We start from the raw sequence: 14,262 nt of genomic DNA, 5'->3' as shown, positions 1-14,262 counted from the left end.
CACAACTTCTCCAAGTATAATTTCCTTGGGACTTCAACTAGGTAAGAACATGCACTTTGGCATTTTCCTGGGACCTGTACTTCCTTATTAGCATTGGGTAGTGTTTTAATTATGTCTTTTATTTGTAAAATTCACAATATCTAACACAGCTCCTAGTGTGTAAGCTCCATGAAGGCTGTGGACGCATTTCATTACTTCACATTTTTATTCTTAGCATCTAACACAGACCTGGTTCACTGAAGCTGTTCAGGAAGCCCATACTTAGAGAGGCAGAGATAGAAACAGAGACAAAGATGAAAGAAAGAGAGAAAGAGAGAGTGAGGGACTGAAGGAGAGGAAGGGAGGGAAGGAAGGAGGAGGAAGTAGGAAGGCAGGCAGGCAGGCAGGCAAGAAGGAAGGAATGTTGCAAACTTCAATGTGTCCATGTTGTTAAGTATCAAAGGACAGGAGAGAGTAATTGCCTGCTGTGAGCTTGGGCATTCACTAAAACTTAACTTCTACATTGGAAGAGAAAAAAAATGGATTTCTCCAATATTTTTCATTTCACAAATTCTTGCATGGGGTTAACTAAGTTTTATCCAGATTTAGTGTTATGGGTTGATTGTGCTCTCCCAAAGTTTACATATTGAAGTCTTAACCTCTGATGCCTTAAAATGTAATCATATTTGGAGATAAGGTTTTTCTTTCTTTTTTTGTGTGGGGGAGGTATTTTTAATAACTGAAACAAAACAGATCAAAAACCACAGATTCTAGAAGAACCATTTGTTCTTGTCAATCTTATACTTCTCCTCCAACTTGACTCTGGCCTCTCATCAGACCTTACATTTAAGAGCTATGTCTCTGAAGACATCCTTGTTGACAACACTTTTGTCCAAAGGGATATCCACAGAGTACATTTGTGGGCATGAAGTGATTGTAGTTACAAACTTTCACAAAAGATTTGATCTTTGACCTCTTGGCCAATAAGTTCTCATCCACGGCAGCTGTCACTTTGCAGGGATAGCAGTCAGTTCCAGCCACCAGAGCACAGCATGTGTGGATATGTCTGAAGTGCCATCATCAATGTTCTTCACAATGACTGCTTTGTGTCCATAATAGCATCAGCCCAGGACCGGCACCAAATTCCTGGGTTTCATGAACTTGCCCATCTTGAAACCAGCCACTCAAACCTAGAGCAGAAAAGAAGAAACACCACTTCCATTCAAGATAAGGTCTTTAAGGGGGTGATTAAGTTAAAATGAGTTTTTTAAGGTGAGTTTTTTAAGACTGATGTGTTCTTTTTTTTTTTTTTTAAGACAAAAGAGAAAGAGCGTTTTGTTGTTGTTGTTTTAAGATTTTATTTATATATTTGACAGAGAGAAAGTGCACAAAGCAGGGGGAGCAGCAGGCAGATGGAGAACTAGGATCCTGGCTGAGCAAGGAGCCCATGTGGGACTCGATGCAAGGACTCCAGGATCATGACCTGAGTCAAAGGGGGAGGCCCAACTGAGTGAACAATGCAGCATCCATCTGATGTCCTTATAAGAAGAAGAAATATGGTGAGTGCCAGAAACTTGTGTGCACAGAGGACAGACCATGTAAGGACACAGTGAGTACTTGGCCAGTTGCAACACAAGGAGAGAAGCCTCAGAAGAAGGATTAGTTTCTTTTGAGGCTTCTTTCTTTGTGTTGCAACTGGCCAAGTTAATTCTGCCAATGTCTTGACCTTGGACTTCTAAACTCCAGAATTTTGAGATACAAATTCTTATTGTTTAAGCCACATAATCTGTGATAATTTGTTATGACAGGCCTAGAAAACAAATACAACTTACCCAATCTACTCAGTACTCAATATGATAGATGTTCTAATTATAATTTTTATATGGGCTACAGAAACAAAAAATTATAATTAAATAAATATTTTAATGGAATTTCAGATATAGTTATTGAAAAAATATTTTATATTCTTAAAATATTTGTGTTTTTTTTTTTTAATTTGCATGTGGGTGTCTTGGAGTGAGTACGTTTTTACATCAGTCTGGGTGTTGAGGAAGGAGAAAAATGACTTTGGCTAAGGAGCATTTAATGCCAAATAAAGTATAATTGTGTATTTGCACCTAAAATATTATGCCTTAAATATTAATAAATCTATCATTTTCAGCATGCAATATGGAATAAATGCCAAAAATCAATCTTCTAATGGGCATAAACAAAGAAAAAATGAAATAAATAATTAATAATTTTTATGTCTTCCATCTCTAATTAAAAAATCGGTCAGATTGTTTATTATTTCATTGAATTTTCACTTTAGTAAGACATCAAAGCCTTGCACTCTGTCTGTTTTGAAGTATATATGTGTTTACAACTAAAAAATGAGAAAACATCTTGACATCTTAGATGTTCTTGCAAAACCAGTAAATGAAGGGTCATACCACCAGTGTTATTCTAACTAATGGCTTAAAATAATGTGGAAATCATAAGATTATAATTTTAAGTAACAATTCATTTCTAAATTCTCTTTTTACAAAATAAATTTAAAAGAGATAATATCAATTCTTAATTTGATTTGCAAGTCCTATGATAACTTTTAAGACAACATTAAGATAACATATCTATCATGCAAGGTTGTCAGAGTAATATAGCAAAGAAAATCAAATAGCAGTTCAGAGAACTTACTAGACTTTTCTGGGACACATAAATGTTGAAGAAATCAGATATGCCAGAGGGACACATCACGCTTTAAAATAAATTCTATTTAAGGAAGGCAACCTATATAGCAGTTTTCTGTTCTTTTTCTTTCTTTCCTTTACTATTTTTTAACTAATTTCTCACAAAACCCTAGCATCTCAACATACACTCGGACAAGATTTATTAGCACAGGATTTAAGTTAGTTGTCTAAACTTTAAAGTTCTATTTTGTAGGATACTAGAGGCTATTCATTAGCATACTGTGAAGCATGTCATAAATAATTTAAACTATAGTTGTCAAGATAAATGAAAAAAAATCAATTTATGCTGCACTACCCTTAATTTTTTATTGTGCATGGATTTGCTTGCTTACTAATCTACAAAATCTAGTAAATCACAGTCCCTGTCATTTTAGTGAATTAATCTGGATCATTTCGACTTGACTGATTATGTCGAAGGAATACCATCAAGAATCTTGGACTGTTATGTAGATATTGTTTTTAAAATGAATATAAATACTTCTTTAAGTGATGTTCAATAAACTCCAGGAAGTAATAAAGGTAAAATAATCAAATGGATTAGTAAAAGTGATTTTCCATCATTCAGGAAATTTTAGAACAACAAATGTAGGACAAGAAGTGGAAAAAAGATCATCAAATAAACTCAAAATGTATTAACAGGAAAAAAAAAAAGAAGTAAGCCATCTATTTTTACTGTTGAGGATTAGCAAGTAGCAGAGATAACCTGGACTCCAAATCTACAAATTAGATTAAAAAAAAAAGATTCTAGCTTAGTGCTTTAAGTGGAGAACCAATAAAAAGTTCTAGAATTCGTTTTTAGTTATGTAACTTACTCAACAGGTGGCCTTGAGTTAATTGTTTTTAACTTATATTTTGAAGAAAAGTTGCTCTTACCTTTAATTTCTTGCCATGATCTTTTGTCACAGTGGATTCTTTGATGTTCGCTTTAAATTTGGCATCCATTTTAGGATCAATCTCAGATAATTTGAATCTTACCAGTCTATCAGTTACTGACTGAGAAACTTTTGGTTTTAAGGATCCTCTGCTATGAAATCTTTCCCTAGAAGTGGTAAGTAAGACATTTTCATGACTGCCTTTGGGCAGAACTCTATAGTTGAATACATACATGTTAGTCTATTCTATATGAAAGATAGCACAATCTCAGGAATAAGAGTTTGCTTGGACTCTACAGTGTTTTGTATGAATTCAGTACCCCTATTCAAGATAACAGTAGCCTGTTCCTTTTTTTTCCCTTTATACAGTTTCATGAAATAGAATTTTCAGTTCATGACAATTACCTCGCAGCTAGATACAATTTGAACCACTGACAAAGGACAATTTCCTGCTTTCTAAATATTCCATGGAAGCATATTCTCAAATTTCATAGAAAGCCAGTTGAAACTAGCTAAAGATGCAATTTGGTGAATAAATATAACACAACAAATACAATACATGATTAGTACAATACCATTTCATACAAGCTTGGTCGAACATACACATTTAAGCTGTTACTCATTGGGCTAGAGAATCCAGTATAAGCAGAAAACATATCAATTTTTTGAAAAATTAGGTTGGCAATATCTGGTTCTGCATGTAAGGAGAGTGGAAGTCCCATCCTTACAAAACGTAAAAAGCTAAACAGGTTGAAAAATCAAAAAAATCTTCTTGGACAAGAGAGGTGAGGACTCACAACAAACCCTGCCCCCAGGTTTAGGAAGAAAGACAGACAAATGTCAAGAGTCTGCTTACATCAGCTGAGACTCAGGAGTAGAACCTCCATGGGAAGTAGTGCTGGGAGGTAGGAAAACCTGAATTGAGGTAATTGACAAATCTCTGGAGACTCAGTGTAAACAACTCTGAGAGTTAAAAATCCAGAGAGCCATAGTAATAGGGGAATCCCCCACACTTTGATGAGTTTTGCATCCAGAGGTCCCAGATTCTCACAGTAAATATAGGAGAAAGACCCCTCATGCTTCAGAGGATACAAGGGGTAAGGAACTACCTTTAAATGCACAGGAGTACATTCCTGCCTTCAGGATAAACTAGCTAAGGAGAGCCTTATTTTCTGGGGTAACATAGCCTAAGTAAGCCAGGGAAAGAAAGTATCAACTCTATTCCACTCTAGCCATCCTGTAACACCTAAGTGGGGAGAGGGGATTAAACAAAAACTGAGAAACATTTGTGAAGTTTTCAGAGATTCACTGAAAAGACTGAGACCTAATCATAGATTTATAAAACCCCACATCTCACTGTCACATTACTACAGACCTATTTCTTTATGCTTAGTACCTAAAGTCTACCTATCAAGAAAAAAATTAAAATGCAGACCAAAAGACAAAAAACACAATATGAAGAAATAGAACAAGCATCAGAACCAGAGATGGCCAGGATATTGGAATTATCAAATCAGGAATTTGAAACAACTATGATTAATATACTGAGGGCTGTAATGGAAAGAAACGCAGCATGCAAATGCAGATGGGCAATGTAAGCAAAGAGATGGGAGTCCTGAAAGAATTTTTCTTACATGCTAGAGATAAAACAAAACAACAATACTGTAAACAAAATGAATAATATCTTTGGTGGCTCTGTTAGTAGATTGTTACAGCTGAGGAAAAAACTTCTGAGCTTGAGAGTATATTGATAAAAGCCTCCAAAACTGAAAAGTAGAGAGAGCAAACACTGAAAAAAAATAGAATCAGATATCCAAGAATTGTAGGACCATGCTGAAAGGGAAAACATACATGTAATGGAAATAACAGAAAGAGAATAAAGAGAGCAATGAAAGAAATATTTTAATTGAGAATTTCCCCAAATGAAGGTCACACCAAACCACAGATCCAGGAAGGTCAGAGAACACCAATCAGGATAAATGCAAAAAACACAAACAACAACAACAAAATAACCCTGCACTTAGGAATATCATTTTCAAACTACAGAAAAGCAAAAATAAAGAAAAAATCCTAGAAGAAGCCAGAAGGGGGAAAATAAAACAAAACAAAACAACAAGAGCAACAAACTTTACCTACAGAGAAAAAAAGATACGCATTACATCTGAGCTCCCCTTCAAAAACATGCAAGCATATAAACAAGAAGAAAGTGGAGTGAAACAAAGTGCTGACAGAAAAAAAACCCCACCAACCTAGAATTTTTCTTCATGGGAAATTATCCTTTAAGGGTGAAAGAGAAATACTTTCTCAAAAAATAAAAATTGAGGTAATTTGTTGGCCAGTAGACCTGCCTTGCAAGAAATATTAGAAGTTCTTAAGGGAGAAGGAAAATGATTCATGAGAAACTAAGATCTATTTAAAGAAAGCATGAGCAAAGAAGGAATAAGTGATGATAAAACAAAAACTTTTATTTTTCTTGCTCTTACTTGATCTATCAGATAACAGCTTGTTCAGAATAATGATAGCAATAATGTATTCACTTAAGTATGCTTATGGATAAGTAAAATGAATGACAGCAATGATACAAACGACAGAAGTGGGAGTTAGATACAGCTGGGAACAGATGTTTCTGACTGTAAGGAAGCATGGGAACCACATTTCAAACAGTGGAGAGAAATGCCAGGGAACATGCATGCATTCTATGACTGCTGCCCCATAGTAATCTAGAGCTTCATTATAATACATTTAATGAAGAGTCTATGGTCTGGACTCCACCTTGAGATGGGTGGCTGCCATGACAGTTCCAACAAGGACCCTCCTGACAGGTAGGAAGAGCGCCTTAGGTGACTTGACTGTGATCCAAGTTGAGCTTCCCTAGCTATGACCTATGACCCATTCAAACATAAAAAGAAAAGATGACTGACCTCAATTGTAACTGCTATCTGGGCCCATCATGAGAGTGTACTTCATACTTTATAAACTTTCTGATAAACTCTTGCTTGCTTGAGAGTTTGGCTCTGAATTCTTTCTAGGCCAAACTCAAGAACAGAGGTCAGTGCAGAGACAGGGAGAGACCTGCCACTAACACAAAATATGGAAGGGAGGAATTAGGATTGCTTTGTTATGAACTACTCACACTGCTTGTAAAGTGGCATAGTGCTATTTGAAAGAAAATTTGGATTAATAGTTAGCATACATTGAAAATTTTTTTCTTGGTAAATTTTTTCCTTCAGTTTGAATACTGACCTATTGTTGTATCCTTCAGTTTACTGACTTTTTGTTCAGTCATCTTCTGCCTGTGACTAAGCCAATTCAGTGTATAGTGTATATTAGTTGTCAAATTCTTTCATTTTTCAGTTTGATTATTTCCCGTTGGTCCTTTTCACATTTTCTTTTCTTTTTCTTTTTCTTTTTTTTTTTCTGATGATACTTCCATTTTTCAATAACTAGGAACATTTTTTTTCTATGTCATTCAGCATGGTTGTAATAATTTAGAATTCTTAAGTGCTAATTCACAATAAGGATCATCTCAGAGTCAGCCTCATTGATTCTCCTTTTTCCCTCAGAATACAGAAATTCTTGTTTCTTTTGGTCAAGTAATTTTCATTGTATCTTGGGCATTATCAAGGTTATAAGGTATGGTGGAATCTTTTATGTTCTTTTCAGGAAAGTTGATTTATTTTTTAGTAACTCTTTTTTTTAAAGATTGATGTATTTATTTAAGAGAGAGAGAGAGGGAGAGGGAGAGATTGAATCCTCAAGCAGACTCCCTGCTGAGCACAGAGCCTGATATCGGGCTCAATCCCACTTGCCATCATGACCTGAGTCAAAATGAACAGTTGGGCACTTAACCGACAGAGCCATTGAGGCTCACCAAGCTGATTTTGTTTTTTAAAGAACAATTGACTACTTTGGACACAAACAACGAAATCTGTCTCTTGAGCTTCAATTCAAGTCTGGTGAGTTTGTCCCATACTGGAGTGATTCAGGTATAAATCAACAATTTTTGCAGAATAATACATGATAATTTGATATCCCCCCACACCCGCTCTCTGCTTTCTAGGGTTCCCTCCTCATTCTCCAACAACTACAGGGTAGCCCGGAATCTCTTGTTCAGTTCTTGAATGCAGAGCAAGAGCAGATTCTCTCTAGATTTCTAATGACCATAGGCCATACCGTTAGGACTTGGCCTTCTGGTGGAAAACCTGTAAAAAGTAGAAACTCATGTTTGCTTATTACATTCTTCCAGCTTGATACTATTCAAAACTGTCTACTGTTATTTACTCTCTAGTAACTTGGCATTTGTTTACTATACTTACTTGACAGTTTATAATTGCTGAGGCAATTCTACCTCTGAAACTAATAATATAGTATATGTTGACTAAATTGAATTTAAATAAAAAATTTTAAAAAATAATCTCAGAGCACCTGGGTGGCTCATTGGGTTAGAGCCTGTGCCTTCAGCTCAGGTCATGATCTCTGGGTCCTGGGATCAAGTCCCACATTGGGCTCTCTGCTTGGCAGGGAGCCTGCCTCATCCCCCACTCCCCACCCCACCTGCCTCTCTGCCTACTTGTGATCTCTGTCTGTCAAATTAAAAAAAAAAGAAAATCTTTAAAAAAATAATCTGCCCTTTGCACACCTACCTCTATAATCTCTATAATTTCATCTTAGGTAAACTTTCCTGTGACTCAAGTGGAGTTACAGAAAGCTATGTGATATTTGCACTTCTTGGAAAACTTTGAATCCCATAAATAACTGATATTGTGTATTTTATCTGTTGGCTGTATGTTGAAGTTAAGCTGGCTCATACAGAGTTAGTAAATGAGATCAGCCTTGAATATATGAAATTTGAATTAATACTTCCCTCTCTATATCAAGTAATTATAATATTTTTGGTAAATGTGAATTAGCAAATGATCTCCTAAATATAGTTTTCCTTAATTAAATACATAAAGGAAATAACATTTTGAGAGATAATATATTTTTTTAAATGTGTTCTTTAAACAAAGCTTTGCACTGAACTCTCAATTCTAGGACTAAGAAAAGAAAATATCTATGAATTAGTAAACTATTTCATTATTTAAAAAGGTAAAATTCGTGCATAGATTATACATCATCTTCTGACATGACAGAATGTCTAAAATTTGGAAAACGGACGGAAGTCTAAAGAAGAGAGCACTGTAACCTGGATTTGAAATATAATTTCTCTAGTGTATCTCTGTATATTCTTCTACTAATATTTCAGTTTTAATAGTTAAAACATCTATCATTTCTGAATCATGATGTCTACATGTCAAAACCTTCAGATTTATCAATTCAAATTATCTTCTACATGTACTGTCTCTAATAATTATATATATATTCTTTCGTATGCATCACACCACAATACTCCTTTCTACTAAAAAATGCCTCTGTTTAACTGTTGGACCAGTCAACATCCTAAAATACCCAAAAACAAAGCAAATCAAAACAAAACAAAAAACCCAGACCAGTGACTGGGCATCAAAGCTATAATGAAAAAAATAACCAAAATATATAAATAAGGTTTTTTATTAAACTTTTCACATTTAAAATATTTCATTTTGTTGTTGATGATTTGATATCTCTAGGCTATACCTGATTAATTCTGTATAGGGAGTCAGTCTTTATTTTCAAGGATCTTATCAGTATGTGTTTAGTTCAGCTCACATTTTCTTTTCAAAATATTTGGATGATTATAAAAGAGTGTGAAGTGTAAGTTTGCCAAAGAAGATTTCAAGGAAGCCTGCATATATGAACACAAATCCATACTCACTGCTTAGCAGTGAAGTAAAAAATGAAAGGGAAAAAATGATACTCAAGATTTCACCTTAAAAACTAGAAATAATTTAAGATTCCTGTATTAGGGGCGCCTGGGTGGCTCAGTGGGTTAAGCCGCTGCCTTCGGCTCAGGTCATGATCTCAGGGTCCTGGGATCGAGTCCCGCATCGGGCTCTCTGCTCAGCAGGGAGCCTGCTTCCTTCTCTCTCTCTCTCTGCCTGCCTCTCAGTGTACATGTAATTTCTCTCTGTCAAATAAATAAATAAAATCTTTAAATTAAAAAAAAAGATTCCTGTATTAGATAATAGAAAATAAGATATTTCCAGGTTATTCAGGTAATCGTATATAGTAAAAATACACAAACCATAAATGTGGTAAAATAATTAAGCAATGCTATGTTATGGTATACATGATATCAAAGTTTATGATACCTTTTCATTTTGTATGTGATACGTACATGATATGTGATGCATAAATACATATATATGATACCTATATATATATGTATTCTATAAGCATCTGTTTTTGGCTCAGGTCATGATCCCAGGGTCCTGGGATCTAGCCAGGCATTGGGTTCCCTGCTCCGCAGGAAACCTGCTTCTCCCTCTCCCACTCTCCCTGTCTGTGTTCTCTCTCTTGCTGTGTCTCTCTCTGTCAAATAAATAAATAAATAAATCTTAAATTTTTTTTGAGAATGTATTCTATAATAATATAACCATATAGCCAAAATAGTATTTTATAAAAGGAAAAGTTGTATTCTAAAGAAAGTATAATTTTATTAATTATGGTAAAATTATATGATAGATATACTAAATTATATGATAGATTATACTAAGCTTTCAAAAATGATTGTTTTGAAGAATATGTAACATCAGGATGCCTGGGTGGCTCAGTCAGTTAAGCATCTGCCTCTGGCTCAGGTCATGATCCCAGGGTCCTGGGATAGAGTATTGTATGGGGCTCCTTGCTCAGCAGGGAAAAGATAACATCACAGAACTATGCTTATAATATATGATTAAGTAATAGAACTGGGGACACTTGGTTGGGTCAGCTGGTTAAGCATCTGCCTTTGGCTCAGGTCATGATCCCAGTATGCTAGGATTGAGTACCCACCCCCACCCTGGGTCCCTGCTCAGTGGGGAACTTGCTTCTTCCTCTCCCTCTGCCTCTTGTGTGAGCACGCACTCTCTCTCTCTCTCTCTCTCTCACTCACACTTTCTCTTCAAATAAATAAATAAATAAATAAATAAATAAATAAATAATATCTTAAAAAAAGTAATAAAACTGGTTGGAAATTGCTACAAAATAATTGTAGTAATGCATGTATAACATTTAAGTGCCCTTTTCTGATTTTTACACAATAAACATGCATTACTTATTATCAAAGAAAACTAAAGAAACTTTCTAAGCAATACATCAGCTAGGTGGAATTATTACACAGGTAATTTAACCTCAACTGATACATATGTAATTAGGAATTCTAGCCTAGAAATAAAAAGAGAAATACTATAAAACATATACAAAGGTATTTTTCCTTAGGATACTTTACATTCTGCATATTTATTTTTGGACTAGGAATATATTTAGGAAAAAATGTTAGTGCAAATTATTGGATCTGTAATTCCATATTAACTCATAGATATTTATTACCATTATAATCAGAAACCCCATTGTGAATCAGCCCCAGGAAACAAAATATATACAACTCCTTTATTTAATACCAAGGCAGTCATTTCACAGCTGCATATGGAAAAGACATGCAGACTTTACCTGAGTATCTACTGTTTATTTATTTAGTCAACACTTACTATGTTTCATACACTAACATAGTCATTAAGTATACAGTGGTAGAAAGGAGATCTATAATTCCTTCTCTGAAGAAGCTTAATATCTAGAGAGAGATTCAGACAATAAACAAATGAATATACTTAGTATATTCCATATTGCAAAAGGTGCCATAAAATAATAAATCAGAATGAGGAGATACAAAATGGCATACATAGGCAGGCGGGGTTCCACACCTACACGGGTGGAGTTGTGGGGGACATGATGTTAGAAGGGTGGTCAAGGATGGCTCTTTGATGACTTGATAATTGTTGAAAATACGATCAAAATACTTGTCTTAATTTTCAAAGATCAGTAAAACAATGGTAATTTTGGCTAACAAAAGACAAAATAAGGAAGGAAGGACAGACGGACACTTCCTCATGCAGAGAAAGAAGTGGAGTCCCACCACAGACCATAGCACAAAACTATTTTTAAACTAGAAAAGTATAGTTGTTGAGGTAGCTGGTGAAAGTTTCTTGAAGTTTCTCTCTGAGGAGAGAGGTTCTCTCCTTCGTGTGCCTTAGCTTCACACTCAAAGCTATTCTTTTCTTCTTCTCTCTACATTATTCTGTATAGCTTGTCCTGTAAAATATGGGAGTTTGCTCTCTCTTAAAGATGCTCATGAGATTTCAGCTTTTATTAGCTCTCTATGTTTTGGACAGATGACTAGGATTTTTTTTTTTTTTTTTAAGATTTTACTTATTTTTTTGACAGAGCAGAGGGGGAGGGGGAAGCAGGCTCCCCACTGAGCAGAGAGCCTGATGTGGGGCTTGATCCCAGGACCCTGAGATCATGACCTGAGCCAAAGGTAGAGGCTCAACCTACTGAGCTACCCAGGCACCCCAGATGACTAGGATTTTGATTTCTTTGGCTATCTAATTGCTTGAAAAATGTGGTAGCCTCCTAATATTCCCCACACTGTCAATTCTGTGCACCAGCCACCAAACACAAATGTTTTAGGGGAGCATAAAGCATTTCAGTCTTTCTTTTCTCCTTTGTTGGTGTTTTTTTTTTTTTTTCTCCCATGCTATTTTCCTCAATATAATGACATTTTTCGAAACCTTCTGGAAGGCCACACTTAAACTGAAGTTTGACATAAGGCTGATTTACTTTATCCAACTGAGATATTTTGCAAAGTTTTCACTTTCTAAGCCTTTTCTTTTTATCAATGTTGTTGCTGTAGCAGTGATTATTATAATTTCCTCTTTGGGGTCTAGAACCAGACAGACTTTCAACCTGAAGTGCTTTTGATTTTTAAATTCTATTTCTCTCTGCACTTAAAAAACAATATTCTTTCTTGAGCTATTTATTATAATATTTTGCCTAAAGTATGCAGTATTAGCCAAACCCAGTAGCACAGTAATCCTTCTAACCATTTCTCTTAGAGATACAGCCTCAATATATTTCATTGGTCTTGAAAATCATCACAGGAGAGAGTTTTACCAGTGTTTGCTTACATAGGAAACATCTCCCCCCTTCCATCCAGAAAGATCTATTTCTTTGTCCTCTCCCTCCAAAACACTAAACCAGTGGCATGAAATCTACCAAGGAAGCAACACAATGTTTTTTATCAGTTTCTCTAATAAGGCTATACCAGTAGATTCATATATACATTTTAAAATCTCAGTGGCTTAGCCCCATCTAAAACCCCATATATAGTATTAGTACTCTTACAAGAGTCATGAAAGACCTTACTTCCATTTTCTCCTCTCTAGTATGTGAGGATACAAGTCTACAGTCTGCAACCTAGAAAAGGAACCTCACTGGAACTCAACCATCCTAGCACCCTGGTTTTAAACTTAGTTTAGTTTTAAAGTTCTCTATAAATATATAAATATATATAATAAATTTATATACATATATTATATATATCTATATATTTATAGAGAACTTTAATATATATAAATGACTTTGTTATATTTTATATATTATATATTATATATAAATAACATTATATATTCATATATATAAATAACTTTATTACCTATAAATATATGTATATATTTATATAGAACTTAAAACTCTCTCTCTTTATCTATATATAGAGAGAGAATATATATAGTTAGAGAATATATAGAGACTATATATAGAACTATAGTATAGTTCTATAGTTTTAGGTTCTAGAACTATAGGAAATATATTTCTATTGCTTAGGAGTCACCAGTGTATGGCATTCTGTTTAATGGCCAGACACTGATTTAAAACAGCAGTCCTGATATTGACTTAAAAAAGGAACTAAAATATCACTGGAAATGATAAATGAGACATAGAAAATCATTTACAGGAACATTTCTTGGAATTTGATGAATAATTTTTATATGGATATGTGAAAAATTGTTGTCTCCAAGAGTTACAAATTGGTGTGTAAGAATGATGTTTTGTTTAACTCAAGAGTGTTTTCTTTTTTTTTTTTTTTAAAGATTTTATTTATTTATTTGAGAGAGAGTGAGTGAGAGCATGAACAGGGGGAGGGGTAGGAGGAGAAGCAGACTCCTTGCTGGGCAGGGAGCCCAAGGTGAGGCTTGATCCCAGGACTCTGGATCATGACCTGAGGTAAAGGCAGGTGCTCAAACAACTGAGTCTTCCAGGCGCCCCTAGAGCTCTTCTCTTTTTGAATCATACTAAATTAGTTGTCCTCATTCTCCAAATCCTTTCATATCCTGAACTCCATGTATTTATCTAAAAACAAAAGGTTTACAGCTGTTTTTTAAAATATATATTATTTCAGATTCTCCCTGTGATATGTAAAGCTGGAAAGAGCAAGAATACCATTCTAACAATAAGAAAAAACTAGATCAACCATAAAATCACAAGTTTTCTTGCATTCACCAGAGAATGGAGGTTACTTCACAAATGAGTAGTTTGATGTCTAAGAAAATATGGGTTTATTTCCCATGGGATCTGAGCAATGACCCACAGTGGCAGAGGAGGATGAGACGTCAATACCATACAAGTATGTAGTAAGTTATAAGAACTCATCTGCATTTAAAAAAAAAGATTTTATTTATTTATTTGAGAGAGACATCACTAGCAGGGAGCAGGAGAAGTAGGCTCCC

The 14,262-nt window shown here is 34.8% G+C and overlaps 1 pseudogene; it reads right to left on the bottom strand.

Annotated features, from left to right (window-relative positions):
- Positions 1-749: 749 nt before the first annotated feature.
- On the bottom strand, positions 750-1,148 carry LOC116574486 (annotated as a pseudogene).
- Between the last annotated feature and the right edge of the window lie 13,114 nt (positions 1,149-14,262).

This window comes from Mustela erminea, chromosome 15 (assembly GCF_009829155.1).
Source record: "Mustela erminea isolate mMusErm1 chromosome 15, mMusErm1.Pri, whole genome shotgun sequence".
Taxonomy (NCBI): domain Eukaryota; kingdom Metazoa; phylum Chordata; class Mammalia; order Carnivora; family Mustelidae; genus Mustela; species Mustela erminea.
This window is presented reverse-complemented; position numbering and strand designations above follow the sequence as displayed.